The sequence below is a fragment of the Coturnix japonica genome, chromosome 2 (genome assembly GCF_054131305.1).
Source record: "Coturnix japonica strain WE chromosome 2, WE-NBRP24, whole genome shotgun sequence".
Taxonomy (NCBI): Eukaryota; Metazoa; Chordata; class Aves; order Galliformes; family Phasianidae; genus Coturnix; species Coturnix japonica.
Window position 1 is genome coordinate 40,593,195 of NC_140664.1, and position 27,944 is coordinate 40,621,138.

The 27,944-nt window shown below is 40.1% G+C and overlaps 1 long non-coding RNA gene across 1 annotated transcript in view; it reads left to right on the forward strand.

Annotated features, from left to right (window-relative positions):
* The first annotated feature begins 541 nt into the window (after nucleotides 1-541).
* LOC107310108 (uncharacterized) overlaps nucleotides 542-27,944 on the forward strand; it is a 113,207-nt gene continuing 85,804 nt past the window's right edge. The window contains exon 1 of the long non-coding RNA XR_001553483.3: nucleotides 542-662. This is a non-coding gene — a long non-coding RNA (uncharacterized LOC107310108). The remainder of the gene's footprint in view (nucleotides 663-27,944) is intronic.

Consider the following 27,944-nt stretch of genomic DNA (forward strand, 5'->3'; position numbering starts at 1 on the left):
AAAATAGATGGCTGTAATAGCCACAGGGTAGCATACTGGGGGCTAGCAGAGGAGAAATGCTAATTCCCCTTGCCATTTCCTGGCCCAGATGGTCAGGCTTCAGAATGCAATGGTTTGAAATGCTATTATGAGTACAAGCTAATATCGATTCTACAGAGAAGACTTTGGCAAATCTATTACCAGCCCTTTTAAATTGCACCTCACTAACAATTTAGGGTAGCTGTTCATCCAGAGAAAAGAAATACAGCTCTGGGCTTGCTGAACACTTATCTGAGTTGACCTGAGGTGGGAAAAACTTTGTAAAGTCACATTAATGCTATTTCTTGGCAAGAATGAACTGCAGAACAATTCTGCAGAAATCGCTTGCTCAAGCAGCAACCATGTCCCTGTAACCCACTCAGATGTAGCTCACTGATTCAGTGAGAAAATGCTTGTGGCATCTGGAGGTGCCACTGCCACAGCTGTTGGTGGTCCATCCACCACAGACTTGAACCTCAGAATAGAAGGGACTGTGCGCTGCCACTCCAGTTCTCTGCAGCCACTGGAACCTTCTTCCCTGAGGGATCAGATGAACATGTAGCATGGAGTGGTGCCACTGAGGCATGAGGAATGTTCTCTGCGGCTTCTGGTGGACAGCTGGAGGGCAGGGCAGGCAACTGGAGGTACAGATTTTCCATCCACCAGGCAAAACCGGTTCCAGCACAACTATGGTAACTTTGCGAGGCTATGTGATGCTGCCCATGGGCTGCTTTTCTGTTTGCACAAATCAGTGCCATTGGGAAACACTGAAGAAAATAAATCATCTAGAGGAAACAATAAGGTTTGCTGAACCAAAAGGTTTAGATTCATGCCAAGCATTAGTTATCCCACCTTTTTAGACTAGGGAGAACTTGAAGGGAATCAGCAAATGTATCTCTCTTCAAAAGCAGGGATGAGCCAGTCTTCACTGCCATTTAACAGTGTTAACTGTAACTCCTGTAGAAGAGATCAGCTTAAAAGGTATGGCCTTAAACTGTGAAGACCTTTACATTTAGAAGCAAGCAGAATGATCTAAGGCTATCTTTTATTTTGGAATAAGACATTTTTAGTTATTTGGGATTTCATGTTCCTTAATATTACAAAGAGTACACTTACAGCCCTGGGATTATTCTGTCTGGGAAGATGTTTCATTGCAGTACAATCACTTACTGTTTTCAAACGTTGTGTCTGTGGTTTGAATGCCACTCACTCATAAGGCCATTGCTACGTGGCCTGTGTTCTTTTGTGTAGCAAGCTTTGTGTCCATTATCACTGAATTTTTGTAGCACTCATCGTAGTTTCACCAACTCTAGAATGTCCTGAGCTTTTGACTGAACACGTAATTTTCCTGCATAAAGGCTTGTTGCTTTCCATTTATTGCTCTTAGAGTACCTTTTGGAGTACTGGGATTTTTGCTTCCAGAGCCTTGGGAAAAAAGACACATACATAACACAGGGCTGTTTACCTGCAATGGGCAGGTCACTGAGGAGGAACACATCCTTTCATGAGGGTATAGAGCACCTCATTGCAATTGTCATGTTAGCCTACTCAGAATGAATCAGAGAGGAAAGTGCGCAATTAGGAGTAATGTGTGTATATGGATGGCTGGTGCTAGAAAGCCTTGAAGAATGTGTGCTATGGGTTGGAGAATGCTCTCTCATCTTCACATTTTCTTCTCTTTCTTGGTAGGAATTTGTTTTTTGTAAAGATCTGTTTCTCCTTCATTCTTGATCTTAACTCCACATCTGCAATGTAAGGGATCAAAGACATCAGACCACAGTTTTGCTGCCATTCTCATTTTCCCAGCCCCTCCTTCACCGCAGTGCTTCATGACAATGTACTCTGCAAAAGGGCATTGGTTTTTTCTGCTCTGCATAAGACATTGTCACTACTACTTAGTTCCTGCGCTATAGTGCTCGTATACCAGACAACATTTTGAGAGGATATGGATAGTGTGGATAACTTCAAGATCCACAGCAATTCTAATTTATTCCTGTTTTTAGGTTGTACTTTCACCATATGGCCAACCTAACATATGAAGTCACTGACAAAAGGGGTGGAAATGCTATTCTTTCTTCTTATCATTCATCCTTTTCTCATCATCTCTTTTCTCTCCTCTCCTCATCTCTCTGTTCCCGGTTACCGATTATCACTCTTACTTCCTTTACAGTCACTCATCTTATCTCAAACAAAACTGGCTCACTTTGTCCTTCTTTTGCCTTCTGAAGGACTGATGTGCCTTCCTATATGACTTACACATGTATGACAGTCGCCTCAAAGAGAGCAGTGGGAGAGCATGGCTATGAGCGGGAGTGGCGGGGATACTGGGGATTGGGGCAGGACAGTGGCACTATCGTATTACTTTGTCTCAAGCCATACCATCAAACCAGACCCTAATTTTCCCCTTGTGCTTGTCAGAAGTCATGTCATCAGTTTTGTTTTTTACTCAGTTCGAGCATTTCACAGAACAATGGAGTCACTGAATCAGTTGTGTTGGAATGGATTTCTAGGGGCCTACATTCTGCTCAGAGCAGGGTCAAAGGGACCATTAAAGTTTAGGACAAGGTCTTGAAAGGTTGGATTGCTCTAGTGGCCCCAAACATTTTCCAACAGCCTTTGGAAAACACCCACAAACCTTTCTTTTTGGTTGTAAAATTGACCTGCTGACAACCTGAAGAAAATAGAAGTCTCCAGACAGACATGAAGAACCCAAGCAGATTCTGCCTCCCTGCCACCTCATGGAAGATGGCCTCTGTGTAAGTGGCATTCATGTCCTTGGCCTTGTATTCTACTTCTGAATATGCAGGTTTGCAGGACATCTCTCTCACTACACCACTTTGTTCTTTAAGATGTCCCTCGAATGTTGTTTTCCACAGTAACACTTGACAGGCTCAGCTGAGAATAAACACAAATATGTTATTTTCTCATAAATAGATGGGGCAACATCAGGGAAGGGAAATATTAACTCCATTTCATAAAGGAAATCTTTGGTGAATCTTTTTTCCCCCTTCACAATCCCAGAAAGCATGTGTAGCAGTGTAGCAATGAGGGCAACAACCTCCTGAGGCTCAGCCCAGTGCTTCTCCTGCAAAACTATTTCCCTTCAAAGCTGTCATCTGTGAGGATTTTGTTAGCTGCTCACAGCCCTGAGATTTGTTGAGGACTTCTACCTAAGCACATTCTCTTTCTTGAATACCAGAATGCATTTACTTTCCTTGATCTGCTATCACAAAAATTCTTTTGAAATAGAGCTTACTGTTCAATCTTATGTCAGCCTTTGCATTTTTTTCTTCTGCCACGCACAGATCTTGCTTTGCCTGGTATGCCTCCGTGCACTTTATGGAGATTATAGCTACTCTGGTGTGTGCAATCACTGCCTTACCCTCTTCACTTTTAAAACCAACTGTAATTCCACTACAAATTATTCCCACTACAAGATGTTCCAACATCAATACAAAAGATATTTGAAAGGCTGTTGCAGAGCAATCAGATGCCTTAACTTTTTTTTCCCCAACTGCTGAACTCACAGTGCCCAAATACAGAGTTTTCATATGGGTGCAACGATCTTCTAATATTTTGATTGGAACATTTGTTTTGTGCACTCTCTGCAAGTTCAAAGGTGAATGAATTATGTTAATCCCATTCTTCCACACAGCATGAGCTCAGTTTTTCAGCTTTTCAGCTTTTCCGCACTGGAGCCTTTTTTCTCTCATGCTGATGCACACTGAAATATTCTGTCTGGCTTGTTCAGTATTTCCCTTGACTTCCTTGTTGCTTTCACTGCTTGAGTGGATAATTTCACCCACTCACTGTTATTACTCTCACTTACCATTCAAAATCTGTCTTCCTTTGGCTTTCCTCATTTACATTCATTTTTCAACCATTATACAAAGAGACTCTTCTGACCTTTGCTGTTTGTCAAGATTTGTGGGCCTCAGAGTTCTGAGGGGTAAAAACGGGTGGCAGAGCAAGGTGTCTCTGAGGTAATCTCTTTTTACTCATGCAGCCCTTAATGCGGAAAGAATTAAACACTGGGAGGCAATCTATTTGCTCTCAGCTCAAAAAAGCTTTCAGTCAACACTCATCTTCAGGCTCTTGATTTTTCTCAGGAATGCATTTGTACTGAAAAAAAAAAAAAAAAAGAAAAATGGAATAATGAGAGAAATGGATTTGCGTAGAGAGGCCCATGTTCAAGTTGGAAAACAAGATGTGTTTTATCTGAGAGGTGGTAGTTTTACTACCACAAAGGAAGAGCAGCAGCTGGATTCATCAGTATCTGTGGTATTTCCCCATTAATGATTTGAGGGCTGGAGCACCTCTTTGGTGAAAAAAGTCCGAGATAGTTGGGCTCATTTAGGCTTGGAGAAAAGAAGGCTACAAGAGATCTCACTTCATCCTTCCAGTACTTGAAGGGCACTTACAAGCAGGAAGGGGATCAACTTTTTCACATGGCTTGATAGTGATAGGACAAGGTGGAATGGCTTTAAACTAAAATAAGGGAAATCTAGGTTAAATGTTAGGAAGAAATTCTGAGTGGTTGGTGAGGCACTGGCAGAGTCTATGCAGAGAAGCTGTGGTGTCCCATCCCTGGAGGCACTCAAGGCCAGGTTGGATGGGGCCATGGGCAGCTGAGCTGATGGGTGGTAACCCTGCCCTCAACACAGGGTGGGACTGGGGGAGTTTAAAGTCCCCTCCAACCTAAGCCATTCTATGGTTCTAAGACTGTATTTTTGGTGCCTCTAAAGAGCCATTTTTTGAAAACCTCTACAAAGTCAACTCTAAACCTCTGCAATTATCTTTCATTTTCTTGCCCAAAAAGACAGACAGTTTCTCCAGCATTTTGTAGAGAAAGAAACATGGAGTGACTTCACCTTCAGCAGCTTTAAGAAACAATGATGTATGACCCAGAAACAATAATGCAAGTGCATCACCAGTAGAGACAGTGACATGATCCGGCTTTTCAACCTGGCTGCTTTTCCTACTCATCCTTTTTGATGCTAATTTCCCAAATGAACTTTGCAGTGAACATATTAACTCTGTGGTAATATGGCTGCATCTGCATTCCTAATTACCAGAAGGTGTGGCCAAAACATTTCCTGAATCATTGCCTGGTCTCTGTGCTAAGGATGTGTGAAAGGATTTTGGAAGGTCAGACACTTTCTGCATAAACAACATAGAATGCCCTAAAATGCACTAGTTCTACTGCGAGTTTTGAAAGTTTTATTGAGCACTTATGTTAGCAAAATTTACTTGCTTAAAGGCATGTGAAAGGCAAACATAAAGTGGGTTAGAACATGGCCAGATCTAATTCAATTTTGTATTCAAATGACTATCCTCAGGAAATTTATACTTGGTACTTCTAATTTTCAACCTATTTTCCTAGGATAGAGATAGGAAAAAAATATACATTTATATAGAAAATACTTTAAAACATACTCAAGAACTACCATGACACTGGGGTGGAGCAATGTCTACAGACAGGCAGCACAAAGCAGTCAGCACCTGGTTTAGTGCTTTCAAGTAGGCTGAACCCAGCTTCTGTTTAAACAGGCTATTCCATAGGTCATATTTCTCATTTTCTACAACCAGCTTGCCACCTGGTTAATATTGCAGAGATTTATAGTAATTCACAAATGCCAGTTTCAAGTGTCAAAGCTCCTTTAAAAGAAAAATAAAGTTAACCCGGGCAAGATGAATAATACATATTTTATAGCCAAAAAACAAGTTTCTTTTAAGCTTCAGAAGAACTGCTGGCTCCTACAGGCTGTGATTGCACCTATATTTTTTCCTAAGGAACAGAAAGCATTTATACCTCAATATCCAATTCCTTAAGGTGTGCCTGTGCTTATAAATTTAAGTATATTTCACCTTTCTGTTCATTGTGTACTCTGGCAGAAGTTGGGAAAGATGTAAATTCTTGCTTTATGTATGCCAGAGCATCAGCAAGCAGTGTTACCCCATTACTTCCTAAGAAGTAAAAATCCTAACTTAAACAGGAAGAAAGCACTTTTAAATTGCTACCCCAAACATTGCTTGAGTTGCTTTTCACGGGAAAGCAATGACTCACTGCTGCAGTCCCTAATGTCCATGCTGGATAGCATACAGCTTCATACATGAAGTCTGGATTCCGGAATGCAATGTAAATATCATTTTTGGGTTTTAAATAGAAGAAAAGGAGGCAACAACTGCAAATAAAAAAGCACAAGGAGTCTAATGACTGCAATTCAATTATTTCCAATGGATGAAAGGCAGGGATAAACTCTTTCCAAGCCATGCAGTACAACACTACCCATAGACTAAAACCAATATGTTCAGTGATTTGAAAGATATGCAACCCTGTTGTCCTGGGATAACATGACTATGATTCACTGCCTCAAAAGCAATCACAGATCAGCAACTACTTCCTGCCCCCAGCCACTCTATCCCATGTCAGAGTGAAGGTCAAAACAATTTTCAGCAGGCTGGTGAATGCCTGGGGATTTTGTGGTTTGTGTTTGTCAGGAGTATGTGAGCACAAGTGCTGTTCAGTTTGTCATCTAGTTTACAAGTGCACAGAGCTTGTAGCCATAGCTATTATAGGTTAAAAGTACTTAGGGAAAGCTAGGGCGTAGAGATAAGAATGCATCTTCCGCCTTCCCCTAGTTTGCATTGGTAATGTGGAGGTCCCAGAGGCAAAGTGTATCCTGAGTGTCCACAGCAAAGTAGTCTTAAGTGGGAGAATTTTAATGAATTTATTGCCAATAAACAGAAACTTAACAATCACAGAGATTAAAAGAAAAATAAAAAAATAAAAAAATAAAAAAATAAAGGAGGATAAAAGCATTTACATAAATAAAACACCTATTCTCAGTCTCAAATGATGTTATTTATTCCTTGGTGGGACTATGGACAGCACAGAAGGTGGAGATAGGGATGTTAGCATTCCTTTGCTGCTCTCTGATCTTCCTGCTGGGATCTCTCTGAGCATCCCTGCCTCAGTCTGTGTCCTTATGGGTGTGCATTGCTAACTTCCATGCTTTACAGTGCGAGTCTCAGAGGGCATGGAGCACTTACATCCCCATATGTACAATACGGCTCCATTCCACCTTGGGACACATTGCATGCTTTCACACGTCCAGAGCTCCCTGTGCTTGAAGGAGGGACTCGTGCTAAGGAAATCTCTGTTGGTTGAGCTGCATTGCCCTGAAATTCAGCAGAAGAGCAAAAACAACAACAACAACAACAACAAAACTCCCTTCATTTTGAATGAAGTAAACAGAAACTTCGCCAGAATTTCACTGGCCTCCCACTGGACTGCTGATTTTCTTTAGGGAAAGCAAGTAAAAGCTTTCTCATTGGTATTTTGACACTGCTGTGGCAGGACACATAACCATGCACATTCTGTAGCATTAAAGTTAAAAATGTTTCTGATAACTCCTTGGAGTTAAATGCTACTACAGTCACCTCCCTCATGAACAGCAAAAACCTGTAGGAACAATACTATTGCTACCATGTGAAGCGAGGTAAGGAAAGGGAGCAGTAGGAGTGACCAGTCATAAATGAAGAGAAGTTCCAGGAAAAGCTGGCTGCAGAAGCAGTAAGAAGAGGGGAAGAAAGGGAGTACCATTTTATACACAACAAATTCAGCAAAGGCGATAAAGGAAGGAAGCAGGGAGGCCTCCAGACAGCAAACACAACACCCATATTTTCTGCTGCACCATCTGTTTCTTTGCCTAGCCGCTGCCTGGGCTGCAGTGCATTGCTACATACAGCTGCTGCTGCCAAATGCCCAGATAATTTTAGGATACTTGTCTGTGCTTGGGTTTGGGTAAGGAGCTGCTCAGCCTTCATTTGCAGGAGGTGATACATGAGATCACCCACCTGCTGTGCATTTCCTGACAGTGTCCCTGGGGAGGCCATAAGGGCAGCCACGCAGTTGTGGGGTGAGAAAGAAGGGTCATAGAATCGATGAGAAACTATGAAGTTGTCAGGAGCACTGGCTATAGTAAGCAGTTTGTTTTCAGCCTGCAATGGGACTGACCTGCAAAACAAGCCAAGAAATACCTTTGACTGGGAGTCTCCCGCATATTCATCAATATTTGTGTGAAGATGTGAAAGCAATACGGCAAAGCTTGCAAACAATGCAAAATAATATTGTTACAGCAAGACAGAAAATAACTTTCAGGAGAACAGACTGTGCTGTGTGTCTGGAACAAGGCAGCTCCTTTCTCCTGCATAGGGGAACTCTGTACATTGCAGGAAAATAGGGATGTGTACTGTATTTGTAGAGCTTCCACTTGTTTAGTTGTTTATCCACATGTGTTCTGAGGAGGATGGAGGGGGAAACAGAGTTACCTGTATTTTCAGTGAGACTGTCACCTCAGATGTATATTTGTGTGGAGAATAATGAGTTAGACTGTAACCCACCAGTGATTTGGTGTGTGGGCTGCTACCAGTGCTTCTGCAGTTATGGGTTACGAAGGGGCTGAGAAGGAGACATTTAACCTCAAGCTGGTAGTCAAAAAAGCAGCTGGTAATGAAGGAGACTAACAGCAAAACAATGCCTATAGACTGATCAGTTCTAAATTTATGTGTCTGCAGGAACAAAAAAGCCTTTATCATAGTCTCCTTGATGAAAACCATCTATTTATGGAAGGTGGGAATCAAGTTAAATAAACAAGAATCTGTATTAAGAAAGGAAACAAATGCTGCTAAGAAGGTATCATAATGTAAACAGAGAGTGTACCTTCACCTTGAATGCTGTTTGCAATTCTGTGCACAGCAATTCAAAAAAGATAAAACCAGAAAGTCAACGGGTCTAGTGAAGGGCAAGAAAAAAATATCAGAGGAACAGCAAGATGTCTACAGTGTTCACGGTGATTAGAAAGGTGAGTGCTTTAGAGAAAAACAAATAAATTATGACGTAACAGAAATATATCCAACCCTGACTAGAACAGAGAAGGTCAGACAGAAGCACCTGTTTGCTTCCACAATAGAAAAATACAGAGATGTTATGAAGTTATGCAAAGACAGAATCATCCAGGCTGGAAAAGACCTTGAAGATCACCAAGCCAGATAATCAATTATCACTTAGGAGGAAATCTGTTTAAAACTGTTAAAAGAATGCTTTTGGAAGCAGAAATAGGACGCAGCTGTGTATGGACTGCTGTAACCATGACTTAAAAAGGGGATTAGTAGAACTCTAAGGAAGACTTTAGACCAGATCTCCAATGGTTTTTAAGTGACTAACTCCTACTGAAGCTCATACAGTAACTTCAATTAGCAATGTGCTCAATTTTGTGAGGTTCTGAACATTCTGGCTATAATCCAGGAAGACACTTGTTTTGTTCTCAGCAGGTAAGTAGCGTCCCTGATGAGTGCAGTAGAAATTATACTCCTCAAGTTAAGCACACACTTACATTCTTTGCTGAACTGGTGTAAGCATGTTCAGTACTGAGCTTTCCATAAATAAAATACCCACAATTATTTATCCTAGGGGAAGAAAAATTGCTTCTTTGAGGAAACAAATATCCAACAATCCACATACTTTCAACAGCAACAATAGCACTCATATAATGATGCACAAGGGCTGAATCAGACACGAGGAGGAATTGAGCACCAGCTGGAAATACATGCTGGTTGTTTATTCCACTGACAAGAAAGATGTTACGTTAAAAAAAAAAAAAAAAAAAAAAAGGGAAGAAAGAAAGAAAAAATAAAAGAAAAAAATATATTTTAGCTTAAAGCTGCATTTTACTGTCTGACACTCTATTTTGGAAGAAATGAATAGTTGCTTGTCAGTATGCTTTAGTGAAAAAAAGAGAAGCGTTTTTTTAAACAATACACCCACACCTAGAATATTTAGCAAGTGAAATACTTGAATCGAGTACAGTGAATAGATCTGAAGAGATGAAGTTTTGCTACAGCACTGCAAAATGGTGAATGTTGAATTTAGGATTAGTTGCATTGTACGTGTCCCTTTGTGGTGACATTAGCTTCGAAAGTGCCTAACCTCCTTCCACTGCCCTTCAGGCCTTTCTGCCTGCTCCCACGCACAAGTTGCCAGCGCAACTGGATCATTTCATGGACCACATCAGCATTAAAAAGCAGACAAACAAACACACAAAAGCAAGGACAAAAGCCTCATATGCCTTTCTTCTGGTGTTTTCTCTTTGCCCTGGAATGTCTCAAGGGTCTCGGACACAGACTGTTCTGCAAAGAATTGCATTGCCTCCGTCAAGGAGACAGCAAGCTCCTGTGGAGGGGCAGCAACTGGGTCAGGGCAGTGCAGAGAAATTTCCCAAGGCAGTTTTGTCAGCAAAAATAGCATTTAATTGCCCCACAATTCTCTGGAGTCAGTGTTACAGCAAGATCTAATTCCCAAGCTGATATTCATGGCATCTCTTTGTCACTGCATTTTTATACAAGTGTGTATGCACATATAGAAATATAAATATTATGTCTATCTCTTTGTGCATGTCTGCAGTTGCAAAATGTAGTCAGTGTCTTGTTAAGATATCAGATTTGTTTTCTTGAAGAAAAAAAAACAACACACAGCCAAGTGGATCTGTTTGGAGATAGACTTTAAAATGACTGAGAAAATGCAATGCAATGTTTGTAAAGATCTCTACAATAGAGCCATGTCTGCTGCCATGCAAGCATTCCTCTTGTAAATATATGCTCAATTATGGAGAAACTTGGACTGAGAAGCAGATGGCAGGCTACTCTATTAATAAGGACAATTATAGCAATGTTTGTTTCTTTTACCTCTGTGAACTGCAACTGTGTTGTAGTGCAGTGCCAGTGGATCATTTTTAGTGATGAGGAATCTGAAGAAAATCCCAGTCAGGTATTTATTCTTTTTGTGCCAGCTCATTCATATGTGCACCAAATAACTTGCTCTTCCCTGCTTGCTACAGTCTGTAATTATGCAACCATAGAAACATTTAAGTTGGAAGGGACAGTTGGAGGTCACCTAGTCCAACTCTCCTGCAATGAACAGGGACATCTACAGTACATCAGGCTGCTCAGAACCTCATCCAGCCTGATCTTGACTGTCTCCAAGGATGGGGCATCCATCACCTCTCTGGGCAACCTGTTCCAATGCCTCACCACTCTTGTAAAAAATCTTATCTTTGTATGCAGTCTAAGTATGCTCTGTATCTGATGGCTTGACAAAGCTTGTGTTCTCAAGTGCAGAATCAGTGTGTATAGCCTTTCTCCCTGTCCTCAGGATAAATGGCAAAACAACCTGCCCAACAAGGTGAAGTGACTGATGGGCCTAGGAAAAGATTCTGGGTCTCCAAGCTCCAAGCTACCATCCTATGTGCTCATTTTTGCCAGTTACTGCAAAGTCCCATCAGTATTTTTTTCCTCATTGAAACTATTAAATGTTCTTAACTTTATTGTGGGTGGTTTTTTTTTTTGTTTGGTTTGTTTTGGTATTTTTTCTCCTCATTCTAAATCTTCTCAGTATTTTGTTACCTGGGGATCTTCTTTAGCACTCCTCTGTCTAAAAATGATTGAGGTACTTGAATGCAAATTGCTCCCAGACAATTCAGATAGATGGTATTTTGCAAATGAACCTTGCCAAGACCTATGCACGTGTAAGAGAATATTCCTGATGTAGGAACTATAGTTAATGAATCTGGTGATGGCCATAAGATGTTATACTGTATGTCAAAGGTTAATTGTACTCACCTTTTTGCCTTTACCTCAGCAGGTTCTCCTTTCTACCTCTCTCCTGGCCAGTGACACAACTAAGCAGTTTGTTATCCCTTATCAGTCGTTCCAAATGCTGGGTTGCTGAAAGCAGCAACTCGCTTCACTCAGGGGAAAATGTTGACTACACAGAGACAGTGTAGTATTTAGCTTTGATTTTTTACTTCTCCATGCAAATAATAGCAGATTTGGAGGGCCTCCTGTGAACTTGTGTTACAGAAGCTGCCCCAAGATTTCCTGCCTTCAGCTTGCTTTTTGATCTGCTGAATTAAAATTATTTCTGTTGCTTCAGTGCCTCTAACAAGACAGACATTCCACAGACAAAGGAATGAGCAGCTGTTCCCTTGAAATAATTCAAAAAAACAAATAGGTACCCAGCTCTCACTGAAGGGCCAATCTTCAAATGTAATTGCGCACTGATATATGAAAGCAGGGAGTGTACTGTTTTTATCTGTCAATATAATTTATTTTCAACCACAGCTCTACCTGACCATTGTTAGATACACTCATTGCATTCTGCACTGTACAGCAGAAATGGGACAGGGGGAGAATGAATGGATGAATGAAGGTTTACAAAATCACAGAGGCTGTGAATAAGAGGAATCTGGAGCTCTTACTGACATGGGTTTAGTACAGATAAAAGAATTTTTTCTTCTACAAAAGAAATCTTCTATAAAAGATTTTTATACAGTGATAACAACCTTCTGAAATTTGTTGCCAGAGATGTTGTGGTGGCAGATATTTTCAGTGGGTTCAGAAAGAGGTGAGACTAATTCATGGACCACAAATCCATAAGCAGACACTAAGAGAAAAGGTAGGGAGGCACCCTCTGACATCTGGTGTAACAACTGTGGAAGATAAAGAGAGGGGGAGAATGGACTGCAGATAATGGTCAGGCTTGGGTGTGCTCCCTGAGCAACATCTGACATCTCCTCTGCTGCTGTTTGCTTGTTTGATTGCTTGAGGCTTTTTTACACGTTTATAGATGTTTCGTTGACAGATATAAAAGGATGGTTCACATCTCCACATCTCCACCCACCTTATTATTATTATTTTTTTCTACAGGGAGAAAAGAAAGTTTAGGAAGGAGGATTATTTTTGTCTTGAGGATGGAGTTATAGGTGTAGTGTGAAGAACAGAGGAGAGATAAGTCAAGGAAAAGGGATGGATGTTATCCTCAGTCAGGAAGGATGACAGACATGAAATGGAATGTAAAACAGGAAGAAAGGAGTCCATTGGTGCAGGGCTTTGGAAAGGTAAAAGCAGAGTGATCCCTAGTAGACCAAATAGGCTGTGATTAACAGTCCATCAACTGCTGCTGCATTTACTCTTAAGAGAACATTTCCCTTCCCACTCATTGATACAGAGATGAGCCTAACCCAAACCTGACTTTCCCAAAGAAGCTTATCACATACTTGAACAGACTGATACTTAAACAGATATAATGCTCCATTGCCAGAAATCATCTCAGACCAGGACTGTACATAAATGCAAAGAACCCTTAAAAACAATGCAAGTAAATACCATTTTCATCTCTGTACCCCAAGCAATAATTATCTTCAACAAACTCATGAAAACTTTCCCAGTACGGCATAAAGGGACCTAAATCTTTTCAGGACAATGCAAATGTATGCATCTATAATGTCTCCATAAATAAACCCACCCACATCCTTTTCCTTCACACATGCTCTTCTTGAAAGGTGATATCCCTTGCAGCCAATGCTGCCACTGTGAAAATGAATCATCAGTATGTGGAAACATGAACTTTTGCAGATAATCAATAAAGGATAGGAATCTTAAGTTTGGGTATTTTTCACGAAGCATCTCTGACTTCCAAGTAGCAAGCCTCAAGGGAGATCTACAAATCACTTCATATAATGACTTTAGAATTAAAATTTGTAACTCTTCTGGATACTAAAACAGGACATAATGAAGTTATTACATCATTTGTCATTTCAATTTGCCAGCCAACTCACTGTTTCCATAGACATGAATGATTTATTTTTCTGTATAGGCATAAGTTCTGTCAGCTCTCTCCCTGCCAGTATATGTCACTTTCTTTCCCTAGTTGTTTACTAACTCTAACAAATGATAAAATACCTTACATCCCTATTGCTTAACATAGCAGGAGAACATAGCCAGTCTTAACTCTTAGGCACTGAAGATGATCACTGTGGAGATGTTGGAAGTTGGGAATAAAAGGAGTTGATTTCAGATTAATGTAGATTTTCTGACTGTGTATCAACATCAGGACGTACATTTCTATGCCTGGCTTATTTTATGAGAGCAGGAAGATGATTTATTCTGCCAGCTTATTCATCGTCTTTGCAGGAACTGGCAGGTGTATTGAGTCACACACACTTCATAATTGGAAAGAGCAACTCAGTTTGAGGCCGTTACAAATGCCTGTTAACCAGTAACAAGTTTTGGTAACAAATGGTGGCTTATGCTGAAACTGAGAGCAGAAAGAAATTATTACTATTGGGGTAATAGTACCTCAAACTCCTGAGCTAGATTTTGTAGGTGAATTTAGGTTGAAAGACAGGGTTATTCTTATACCACAGAAACAACTTGCACAGTTTCTTAGATCCCTCCAACAGTATTAGTAAAGAATTTGTATTAGGAAAGAAAATTCATTATTAGCAAGGTTACAGATCACTGTTTTTAAGTAAAAGACCTCCCTTGGAAATGTAACAGCCATATTTCACTAAGGTATGTTTCTATAAGACATATCAAGGAAGTAATTAAAACAGACTTTACTTTTGCCAGATCTGTGAAGACAGCTGTTTTGAGAAAGAGAATGACAGAAATGGAGAGGAAGAAAGAGTGGGGAAAAAAACCACAATATACCAAATGACTTCAAATAATTAGCTCTTTATTTTTTCTCATTGTGTTTTATACATTTGCTTTGAGACCAATAGACTTTACTGGACAAATCCAAGCTGCATATTGCACCCAGTAGCCCAGCCCAGCAATGGTCTCACAATCTTGTCTGATATTCCCTCCAGGCACCAGGCAGAGAGAAATTTCTTTTAATGCATCATTCATGAATTCACTGTTGGGATTCTATGGTTGCTACTTCTTCTTTAAGTCTCTGACTTAAAACAAAAAAGATGGATATGTAGTTATCTTTTGTGGACATTGGTCACAGATGTCACATCATAAGCTGTGCTGGTGGCAAAAGAAGACAGTTTCAGAACAGGAAAAGGGAAAGGGAAAGGGAAAAAGAAAGGGAAAGGGAAAGGGAAAAGGAAAGGGAAAGGGAAAGGGAAAGGGAAAGGAAAAGGGAAAGGGAAAGGGAAAGGGAAAGGGAAAGGGAAAGGGAAAGGAAAAGGGAAAGGAAAAGGAAAGGGAAAGGGAAAGAGGCATTTACTGTTGGGATTATGTCTTAAAAGTTTTGTTTGGTCATAGTGTGTGCTGGATTGTGGTTATCCTGACAGAGAAGGTACCTGTATCCACAGCAGAAAAAAACAAGAGAAAGCAAAAAGTGGTCTTTGCCTGGAAAGCTACTGCTTGAGAACTTCTGCACATCAGTTAATCTAACAGTAAATCTAAACATTTTGTCTTACCCAGTTAAGACACAGTAAGATTTCTTCCCCTCAAATCCAATCTATTCTTTGCACCTACTGGACCACTTTTCTCTTCCGGTGTTTCACAGTGGGTTGTAGATCTTTTCCTCCCATTTTTTCCACCATCTGGAATAACCATTCTGTCACTGAGTTGAGACCTCATGGGATATCTATTGTCACTGTCCTGTGCCTCCTTTCTCAACTTAAAAATGAAATTAACAATAAAACCTTAATTCCTGAACTTCTTTCCATTGCCACCATGAACACCAAAATGTTACATCCTTATTTCTAGCCTAGACCAGGTGTGAGATCCATCATAACAATGGATGCTTGCGTTTGTGCTGATAAATGTAGCCTGCAGACATGTTCTCAGATGTTTCTGCTAATGGCATATATAATGCATCACAGTGAATTTTTGAGCTGGGCCTCAGGACAGGTGATGAATCCTGGGCTGAATCAGTTTATAGTAAGGCAAATGTGTGCTCCTATCTGTTGCCCAGAAATTGTTCCCTACAGACGGCTAGTCACATCTTTCACTGTGTTTTCACCTGATTAGGCAGGAATATAGGAAGTCCCTGATGCAGATCCCATTCAATCAAGTGAAACAGAACAGGAATTTGATGGGACCCAAGAGAAAAATCCCATATTCAAATTTCTGACTTCACATTCCTCACAGTTCCCCACAGCTGAAGGGACATCAGCTTTCATCTTACAGTGGGTCTCGATGCCTGTGCTATTTCCCAGTGATCTGTCTCACCATAGCCAACTGCTGTTGCTTATTACACCCTACTTGTGCATAAATTTTAAAGGATTTGGAACTGTAGCAGAACCATCAAACATGCCAAGCTTTTCATACAGTTCCTCAAATCTTTTTAATAATGTCTTCCTCTGCTGTCTTCCTTGAAATATATGATCTTTTCAATATGGTACAATACTGTATAATATAATACATAGTTTGCTCCAAAAGCCAGCTGTAGAGCCTTGGTGTATAGTGCAGCATAACTAAAGAAGTCCTCTGAAATAAACCAAAATGATGAATGTGTCAGGGAGCACAGGCTCAGAGAGATACCCTGCTCATTTCTTGCTCTGCACTGAGGCCAAGGTAGCAATTTCTTCCTGTTAGGGAGCTAATAAGGACAAAAATAATAATATAACTGGTATTATCTTTGTGTTAACATGACCCTTCTGCATTTCTCTCTTGACGAGTACAGATGAAATTTAAAACCAACAACACTAATGTTGCACTACCAAGATACCCAGACAAATATTCAGAAGAACAATTGCATAGGCTTTTTTTTCCTTTTCCTTTTTCCTTTTCCTTTTTCCTTTTCCTTTTCCTTTTCCTTTTCCTTTTCCTTTTCCTTTTCCTTTTCCTTTTCCTTTTCCTTTTCCTTTTCCTTTTCCTTTTCCTTTTTTGTTTTCTTTTCCTTTTCCTTTTCTTTTTCGTTTTCTTTTCCGTTCTTTTTTCTTTTATTTCAGGTCTTTCATTTAGGGAAGGATGGATAAGGAATAATGAAAGACAAGTCCAACCAAAAATCCAGTGGTCATTTTTTCAGATCAAATAGAGGGGTGCCATGTTTGAATATATAATATTTGTGTGCAGCTGAAGATTTTGATGTGTGTTATCTCAGTATTTTTCTAATTAGTCTTCTACTCCATTTTTGTGTGGCTGAGATTCTGCTTAATTATTGGCAGTGTGCAGTATCATGTAGATTCTGGGCTTAATTCTCTTTCTGTAAGTGCACACTCTTATACTTTAGGCAAATTTATGGGTTTGCAGAAAAATAATGAATACAATATTAGAGGTGTGTATGGAGAGAGCTGGAGTTCCTCTGTCAGACATCACACTGATATGCGCCTTAGTTTGTATACAACATGTTTTATTGCTGTCACAATGAGCCAAGGGAGACAATGCTCTGGGCAAATCTGTGCAGAAGAATGCATGTTTATCAATTTGTGACATCTCCACTCATAACGTTAAAAGTGTGAGAATTGTTTTGTCTGACAGTAGAATGGTATCTTCTTCTGTTATGTGGCTGTTTCTTTGCTAGTGACTGCACTGTGTCTTTAAAGGTCTATGTTTCACTCTGTGACTGCCTTGTCCCCGAATGTTACTCCACATGCTGCAAAATGAAGGCATTTAGTCCTTTGCCCTATGTATTACCATCATCTTTTCACTCAGCTCACATTAAATTACTGTGCAAGTCCCTTCCTGTGGGTTCCTGGACCTCACTCTGTGCTGGCATTGCCCCTTGTGGAACAATTTGCATAGCACAAAATATCAGAGAGCATCATTTTAAGTTAGTCTGCTTCCAATGAGGTGTAAATAGCCACTCAAGATGTGAGACACTGAGTATTCTGTTCCTTTTCCGAGTTGATGTAGACCTTCAACAGCTCTTCAGGAAGATAGATTAACATTTTCCAAGAGGGAAACTGAAGGGCAAGAAACACTACAAATATCTCCTTAAGGCTTATACGGGACAAGAGGTAAATGAAGTTCTTCATAAAGCAGCAATTGAACTGAAGCACACACTCTGTACAAGCAAAATCTTTATATGGGAATTTTAGCCCAAGATAGTCTCTCTAATTCGTTATTGCTATTTACCACTTTTAAGATAGAAATGGTCTGGGGCTCTTCAATGCAAACTTTGATGGTTCTCTGAAAGGGTGTGGAAAACTAATTAATTGTTAGGTCTGCTTTTAACTTGTGTCCAGAGGACATAGCAATCCCTTTTAAATCTTGCACAGGACAGGTAGAGAAAGGAATTATTGAGAAGGACTCCATTTCTGTCATCACAGCTTAACTGATTTCCTTTTTCTGGTAGACACCTTCATTGTAATCTTCTGCCCCGTGGCCCTTATACCCTGAATTCTTTGGAATTTTATCTGCAGGACATATCAGTTCAAGGCAATGGACAAGACTGCAGAGCATTATCTCCCTGTAGAAATTTAAGCTTTGTGCTGGATTGACATAACTGTGCTCTTAAAAGTGCCTTGTACCCAAACCGTGTGCAATTCAAATCTCTCAAGCTCCAGTATTTCAGTGCTGAGGGAAGGAGAACAATTTGTGCCCAGTTCAGGAGGGCTGGGGGAGGGACTGTGCCACAAAATACACCAATTTTGCATAGGACAAGCTGTTTTTCACCTGCTTCTTGAGGCACCTGCATAGGCAAATCCTTAGCTGCCATAAATTACCATGATTCCTCTTGCATCTACACAACTATCTCCATTTTCATTATGTGGATCTTTATTTTCAGGTACCGAATGTATTGCATGATTTCCTGTGTGAGGTAATTTGCATTCAGGCGTGCTCCAGCTGCATGGCTTTATAATGTTTATATGCCTGTCATTATAAAATGCTGAGTGAACAATAACAGGGACTAAACAGGAGTCCGTAAGAGGAGAAAAGACGCGGGATGCAGTAAGTGCCTCGCACAGATATTCAATGTGTTAAACTGCTTTATTATTATTTTCAGTTATTTCTTAGCTCGGCGCAGACAGCCTGTCTGCTGTAGCAGAAAAGAAACATTCTCTCCAACAGCTGTAAGAAACTTTAAAAAATAAAGCTATGGCACAGCTGCCTTTCTATTGCTGCAAGGGCTGAGAGAAAGATGCACTTTGAGGCTTAAGCTTTTCATTGCAGAGAAAGTAAAAAGAGGAGCCAAGGACAGTGCAGGAAAACCTCAGCATGTGCAATGAGGTTAACCCTGAAGGAAAAAGGATGTTCACTAAGTCCATAGAAAGGCTCCTCATCACCTCATCTATGTGTTCTACTTTAAAAGTGGAGCAACTGATGAGAAAGAAACTGGGAGGCAAAAGTGCAGCTGCCAAAAAGACCAAGAGAAAGTAGTCCTTGTGATGAGAACAGGAAAAAAGAAGAAAAAAAAAAAAAACCCTAAGAAACAAAGGAAGAGAGAAACAGCACTAGAAAACCTTCTGTTCCTTTGTTCAGACAGTAGCTCAGAGTCTCTCTTGCTGCCAAGGTCTGAGGCCATCAAAGGAGCCCAGCCAAAACCTTTCAGGGACATCAGATGAGTTATCCTGCTGTCTGCTGGGCCTAGCTGGGGTTTTGTGCAGCCATCATTTGAAAGCCACCGACAGTGAGACATGGTGACTTGAGAAGAGTCATCATTTAGTGCTCCAAGTAGTGTTTTAATACTTAGGTTATGCAGTTTAGCAGAGAAAACCATCATTAATGACTCCCATCACACCATCTTTTTTTCTTCACTGACCTGTCCAGCCTTCAGATGGAGGACTATTAGCTGTCAATGAAACTCCTAAGACAAGCAAAGCTGTATTTCAGAGATATATCATCTAGCACTCAGTCTTCATTAAAGAGTGCTAACCTTGAAAAACAGAGCATTAAGGACTCAAGTATAAACTTCCATTCTTTACTATCCAAGTTGCAACATAATTTCCCTCCAATAAGCGAGAAGAAACTGCTGGTGCTATTCAGGGAGCCACTCACAGAGCTCAAATAGCTGGGACCACTTCATCTGAGATAACCAGTCTCAGCCTGGGAATTACTCATATAAGGTGCTCAATAGATACTTATGGACAACAAATTCTGTAAAATATAATCAAGTTTCTAAATTAAAACACGCATATTTCCATAAGAAAATATAAATAAATGCTAAAAATTCATAATGGTTGGAAACCAGTGAATTCTGAATTTGAACTAGTAACATGGAGAATCAGTCTAAATAACTTTAAGAGGGTAAAAGTTTTTAAAGAAAAGTAATGTGGATTCTTTAAATAAACCTTTGGAATGCAGTTCCAGCTGTTCCTAAGGAACATGTTTTTGAGTAAAGTAGGTGCAGCCAGAGTTTGTCAAATTGACCTCAAGCATTAATAGATATTAGAGATAGCTGAGGGACTGCAAATGATGTAGGCATGGTGAGGAACACAATGTGTGCCAGTAAATGGATTACACAGTATAACAGGTCTGTGTCTGAACTTGGAGGTGCATTGATTGAGTTTAGCTCAAGCTAGAACTGGAACTGGAAGGAATATTTTTATGTTGGTACCTCACAGAATATGGAAGAATAGATTCTGTGGACTGGTGTAACCATGCAGCTTTCTGACCCCAGCTAGTGTCCTCACATGGACTGACAGTGCACCCTATGAGCATGTCAACTTGATGGTTGGAGTGGCAAGAGTGCAGCACAGCAGTGCAACAAGAGAGGTTATCATGCCTTGTGTTGCCTGCAGGTTCACTCTTCATCAGCCCATCACACTGATGTCATGAGAAAAAATAATTCACACTCATGCAGTGAGGCTTACTGATTATCTTTTTCTCACCCTTCAGAAATGAGGAACTCTCAACTCTAAATACAGACATGGACAATAATTTTCCTCTTTCAGGGAAGAAAACAGAATGAAAAAAAATATTTTCTGTTCATTACAAAAATCTCTTCAGTGAAAGTCGCGTTTCTAAGTCCCTGTTTGGGATGAACTTTGGTCTTGTTTCATTTTTAGCCACCTCCATCTGTCTCACACTTTTGAGGAGATCAAAGTGAGGGTGCTGTTTCTTACCTGAAACAGGGGCTTTTGCAGTCATTCTTTTCTGAATTTTTTTCCAGTCATTCTTTTCTGAAGAAACGAGATTTGAAAAACAGAAAAAAAAAGAAACTTTAACCCAATCAACTTCAAACACTCTCTGCTTCATAGAGTTTGCAAAGTCTGAAACCTTAACCTCACAACTGCCTTAATTCTAATGAACCAATCAAAGACCTGACACATCCCAGATGTTCTACGGCTTTGGAAATCAGATTCAAATTCCATGGTATCAAGCACATTTTTAAAAATAAATATGAAATGTTGCACAAATGTAGACAATTTAGTCCACTGAATTCTACTCATATCCTGTATAGACAAGTTGTTTTGCTATTCCTATCAGTAATGACTTTTGTAATTGGATATGCTGTGAAATTCAGCTCTTCTTCATAGCTCCATCTATCACCAGTTTCTGTGTTCTCTTTTCAATTCCCAAATTATCTCATATTCATCTGGACTTTGTCAATGCAAAGCTGTTCTTATTACCAGCCTTTGTTGTTTCCTGACTTGATTTCAAGTCAAATCCCTTTCTTGTAAATACGTATCATTAGCATACTTGATTAACTTATTAAACATTGCCGCACAAGCTCATTATGCATTTGTCTGATGTGATTTAACTTCCACTTTTTAGTGAGTTCCTAGCAAAAGAAAGGCTGTGCAATGCAGAGGGAGTGCAGGATATTCCATAACACTCTCTCCCTGTCAAGCGGTTGTTCAAATCCTGTCTCCTGAATAGCAGCTTTAATTATCACTGTCTGACAGTTCTGGAAGAAGAGTACTTGGTTTCTGCCTCATAAAACTAGAAGTTGTTTGTATAAAAGCTTTGTGGCAAAAAGTGTTAAATCACAGAAAAGGTGCTTTCTTCTAATATTGAATAAAGGACCTTATTCTAACAAAGAAAACTGTTATTCCCCTTGGCTTTTCTTATAGCTTCTCTTTTCACTGCACTGTAGAATTTCTGCTGTGAACTTTCTCCTGTCTTCCCCATGCTTATCTTCTACTTATTAACTAATACAACTCTCAGGCTGTTTATGTCACAGTCTGACCCGGGGCAAGTCATTGCATGATCACACATCTTTATTCCAGATGCAGCCCTGCCTGCTGAAGAAGTTACCAGCCCAACCCTGCCTCCTAGCTACTCATCCTTGCCAGAAGCGATCCAGCCTGAGTTGCTCTCCTGAATGCACTTGAAACCACCTTGGTTTGCAGAGATTTGCTCAGAACCCTTCTAATCGAGGACCTCTTCTTAAGGCTGAAATGGACTGGGAGGTTTTGCCACTCGTAGCAGAGGCAGCCCAGAAGAGTGACAGCTTTTGCTGGGAAGGGGATGATTAGCTCCTGCAGGAGCTCCCTCTGTCCTCTTAGTTTTATGGAAATTATACACGTCCACACTCTTTTGGTCAGCATACTTTGCCTCCCTTTTCTGTGCATGTTTTTGTGCATTTCATGCAAAGCACAATTTATCAATGTACTTGAAGTACTCTAAAAATTAAGGATGAAAAGCACAAAGAAAAGTCAAAACATACTTATAAATTGGTATGTCAGATTCTAGTAGAGAAGTGATGACAGGTGGAACTACTTCATTTTAGCCATAGAAATGTAATTACTACATTTTAGCCAATGAACTACGTAAATAGCTGGTTTCCATGCTAAGTGTCTGTGGTATATAGAAACTGCATCTTCAAACGTGCCTTGAGGAAAGCTCCATATGACTGTTGAGCTGTGCATACAGAGTGCACTCCAGGCTGCAGGTCAGGGCAGTCCCTTCCACCTCCACTCTCTGACTAGAGAGTAGACAGGTCATGTTTGCCTTCTAGGCTGATCTATTTGCTTGTCCACGTGAGCTCAGCTGGGCTTGTTGTTATACTAGGGGCAAGAGGAATGATCACCCTTGTTGTTCGTTTTACTGCAGAAAAAACATACATTCTTGCTTTCTGGGAAGTTCATCATTTTATGATACTTGGTCTCCTGTAACAAGAAAAATCCCTAGGGGAACAAAAAATTTATCTATCATCTTCCCCACAATAAGATGTTTCTCTACCATCCCCATGCTTCTCTGCATAGATGGACAGACTGGGTCAGAATGTAATAGTTCATGACCCTCAAGGCTTTCTGTTCATGCCTCATCAGTGAAGCACTCCCAGCAGCACTTGGCCATCCGATGCATCTTACAGACTTGCTGGTACTGGTGCCATATCATGGCATTATTCCTGCCATATCAGTTATTCACTGCCTGCTTTTGTAAACACTTTTCATTATAATAAGGGAATGACCTCCAAGCAGAGTGAAGTAAACCTGTTAAATAAGGTTTCTGACATGGGAATTTGCAAGGGAGTCAAAAGTGCAACTGATTTTCTGAGGAAGACAGTAGAAAATGTATGTGTTTGTTAGTAGGATGGGGAGAAACTGCCTATATTTGTTAAGATATGAAATTGATACCCTCCAGTAGAGAGCCTTGTTTCAAGATTTACTTAGCCCCGCTCTACAAGATCCATAAAGAATCCAATAATTATTTCTGTAAAGAAAGCACTCAGACATTGTTTGATCAAAAACTGAAGTGACACATTAGAAGGTGACACTGTTCCTTTGCTCTCATAGATCAAATAGCTCTAGTGTTCCAGAAAAAAAAAAAAAAAAAAATTCTCTCCTTCAGAAAAATTAGTGAGGAAATGTATATGGTCTGTATTGTGTGGGAAATCAGTTTTGATGATTGCCACTGACCCTGTTAGCTTTAAGCTTGTCAATCTTTGCAGCTGATAGTCTGGGGTTTTGCAGAACTACTTAACTAGTCTTTAAAAAAGCATTGAGTAGTTGTGTGCATTACAGGACAACCTGACTGTGTGAGTGGCAGATTTTCAGTTTGCAATATGTCCTTTGTAAAGAATCACACTTCCCTTTAGAACAAATGAGGGGGGAAAAAAAACCACATTCTTGTGTTCATCAGACTGTTGGAGCTACATGACAACAAGCAGGAAGTCAAGAAACCATGGAAAAGGAGGGCATCATAATCCATAACACTGCATAATTAATCATTTTCTCAAAAACAGCCTTAAAAGCCTTGAAGTGTTTATAAGCTTCCAGTGGTCTATTAATAAAATAGTCAAAATGGAAATTAACTCTTGAAAATACGATGGGAGGTAAAATTAGATTTTCCATGGGATAAAATTAGTCCAAAGGTATGCATCTCTTTGTCTCCTGTTACTTTAGAAATAATCAATGAAAAAAATCTAACTTTTGATTTCAACTGAAGGTACATGCAGTAGTGAATGGGATAGTAATTACCTCTACAGAGCAAGGAAAAAATGTTAGCAAAGGAGTCATATCATCTAAAAATAAAGCTGTTCCAATGCTTTAGCAGATTGGCTAAACAGCACAGTTTCTGAAGGAAGAACTATCGGGAAATTCAAGCATTTCTCTGTGCTTCATGGTATTTTTCCATTGCCAATCACAACTTTTTTTAAAAATAAAACCTAATTGGTTTACAACACACACTCATCATTTCACATGCCAAATACCATCTATTAGAGGAACACTAGGGCAAAAAAGTAATCTGACAGAAGCAAGAAGCATTGCAGTTGCAGATTAAACATCCAAGGTCTAATATAAGGGGCACCACAGGAAGACATTAATGTGGAACCTAATTTTGGAAATGTAATGATAATGATTATTCACCAACAGCTAATAAGAATAATCAGCACTTATATTAGCGTCTTGCCTCCTATATGATCTAGATTCAGAGAATACCACTGACAGGTATATATCTTTTAAAAAATGAGTAAGGATAGCAGGGAGAAAGCAGGTCTGTACCATGTGGTAGGGGAGTATTGGTAGGAGCACTTCATACAGCCTCCCTCTATGTGTGATGAAAAAGACAGGGATATTTATGTGGGTGGGCTGTGAGCTTGGCGAGCTTAGCTAAAGCAGCACAGAGTGTTTTGGGAAAGCTCAGACTAATGTCTGGCTAAAGTGGAAAGAGTTGGGAGCATGTCGTTTTTATGGCTCTGTTCATTTGATTTGTGCTAGGAGAACTTTTTTTTTTTTTTTTCATTTTGTTTTTTGTTAATTTTTCAGCTTTTATTATGCTAACCGAATACTGAAATAGATCCTATTATCGATTTGTTAGGAACATAATAATAATATTGACGTAAATTTAGATTAAATGCTGTAATAATGACGTAAAAACTCTTATTAACCTTCAGAGGAAAAAGCATGTGCATACATGTTGAGCTAGTCTGAAGATTCAGGATGTTAGTCATTTCTAATGCTATTATTTCCTTAGAAGGCTAAAGCTTTTACATATTGATCATAGAATGACTCAGAAATTGGGCTTTCAATGCAGACACAGGATTTTCACAGTGGTTTTGGGATTGATTCTGGTTGACATTAAGCCATTGTGTTTTGACTTTTCAAGCTCTGGTCTCCCATATTGTTCAAGTTGCCTTTAGCTAGCAGTGATGCTCCCATCCCACAGCTCCCATGCTGCGGTCACTTACCCCATTGTGCTGGCAGCAGCTGTTCCTTATAGCTGAGGCCATAAATGTCCACGTGGCCAGAAGGGAGTAACTTTGGGAACCCCAGCAAGTTACAACTAACCTCTCTTGCTCTCTCCCCCTCTCCCAGTTTGGTTTTATCCAGGATCAAATTTTTACTCCATACCACCGCGTGCCTTCGTTAACATTTCAGGAGACACAGACGATCAGGACTGTTCCTTTGGCAGCCACATTCAAGGCCTGTGCAGAGCTGTGGCTCTGCCACATGGCATCTGCTCTTCCCCTGGGAGCTGAGCTAACTGCAGGTGGCACAGGCATGGTGGTGACCTAGTTTACCAGGAACTTGGCCCAGATACAAGCTCAGTTTTCTCTCTAGAGAGAGCCTGGTTTTAATATGAGGCAGGTAAAAATGTAAATGGGGTTGTTTGTCTCAGTGTAACCTTCCTAATAGGTCACAGGTCACAGTTTGGCCCAGAAAGCAGTTTCTCCCCAGGTGCCATCTACATATGCAGATGGTCACCAACCACCTTCTCCTGTCCTCTGAGCTAATGAGGTAGGAGACAGCTGTGGCCCTGTAGAGGTCAGCTGTATGGCAATGCTCAGGCCAGTCATTTGTACTGACAGAGCTCTGCAGTGTGTGCTAACAAAGCTAAACGTTGTATCCTCCATCAGTGGGAGCACACAAGCAGAGCTGGACCATAAATAACACCATCTATCTGGCCAATGTGTGCTTGGAGTGGTGAAACAGATTATGAATCAGCTGGTTTGATAGACATTGACATCATGACACTGGCACAAGCAAACCCTTCCACTACCTGCTGGGTAAATGCTGGGCTCTGAGCTGTCTCATGCCATGAGAATGAGATTGAGTTATTGCATTTGTGAGCATTAATCTTGGGCTCATACCAGTTGTACGAGATCATAACAGAGAGCCTGGAAACTTCCAGCTCATTCTTTATCTTTCTTGGCTATAAAATGTGAATGATTTTTTTGGAATTAATAACAAAACAAAAAAACACACTGCTGTGCTAAGACCTCTGCCAAATTACAGTTCAAAGCATATTTTTATGGCAGGGCTTAAAGTAGGAATGTGAGTAGAATCTTAATTATAGAGTAGTTACAGGACTCACATGATCACTTGCCAATAGCTATCACGCTGTATAGTGAAGTATCACCTTCTTAGTCTCCTTTAGCACCATTCCCTATATTTCGTTTTTCCTTTTGTTTTACAAGATAAATTCTGTATTTTAATTTGATATGTAAACTGCATGCAACCTTATTAACACGCTTACTGTGATATTCTGACTCAGTTTCTTTCATTTTTTTCAGCTAAACTCTGTGGAGAGAAAGGAGATGATCCCAGTTTTATTTACATATATGCAGTAATAGCAGGAAGTTAGTACAATTCTGAAAGCACTCTGCAGGCCAAATTATTTAAATACATCATTCATTTCTTGTCCACGGTTGAAATCAGTACCATGTGAGTGGGTATGAAATTGTTGCAAAATTATATTATGATATAAAATAATGGGGGGGAATTCAACTGCACAATATTGCTGATTTTTGTCCTTTTTCTTGTCATGGTGTACAAGATTATGTGGTTGGGTGAACAGAACACAGTGCATAATGGGAATATATTGGTTAATGGTGTCTCATAGCACATAGGGCAGCCTCACCACAGGCCTAACTGAATATATTAACCACCAGTCTCAGTAGTGTTGTACCCACATGTGCTACCAGCAAATCTGGCCCCACACCTGTAGGCAATGAACAACAGTGTTAGAGCAAATACGAACAAGAATAACTCTACTAATGATCTTGAACTGAGATCACTGGTGACACAGTTCAATTACAACATTAGTTCTTGGTGTCAGAGAGGGGTTAAAATGGAATGTAATGACTCTTTAGCAGACAGATTTGGAGCAATTAGAAGTCTGAAAATGTCTCTCTATGTAACTAAAAATATAATTGCTTTTAAATAGCTAGGCTATGGAATCTTTTTTTTTTCTTTCCTTTCTTTTTCTGCACTGAAAACTGTGAGTTTTACTCCCATTACTCATCTACATGGATTTAATTGACTGAGGTTCTAAACCCCAACCCTCTAGTGAGTACTGATGAGGTTTTAAATTACTCTGAATTGGGAGCACTTTAAAATACAGGCAAGGAAGTGTGCTCAGGCAATATGGCATACTGAGTGAGGTGGTGGGTTTCGATTATTTCAGTTTCACTTCTTTGCATGAAACATCACTAAGGCCACCTTGGAAAGAACAGCCTACTGTTGATCACTGTGTTGTTCCTATGTTCTGATGTCTGCAGATTTTCAGCTGGTCACAAGGAGTGCACAGAACTTGTGTTTATTATCCTTGGCCACAGCAGTAATGACAACTGAGGCCAAAATAGTTTCAGTGGATGATGACCTTGGTGTACCCTTCTGCAAAACACGCAAGTCAGGAAGGAATGGATGAGAATGGGAGAGGGTCAGCTCCGTGAAGAAGTCTGATGCTTCCCAACTGGGTCTTCTCTGTTTTCCTGGCTATCTTCTACAACAGAAATACAAACTAACACAATATACACTACAGCATCACATTGGTATCTACCAATATTGGTATCC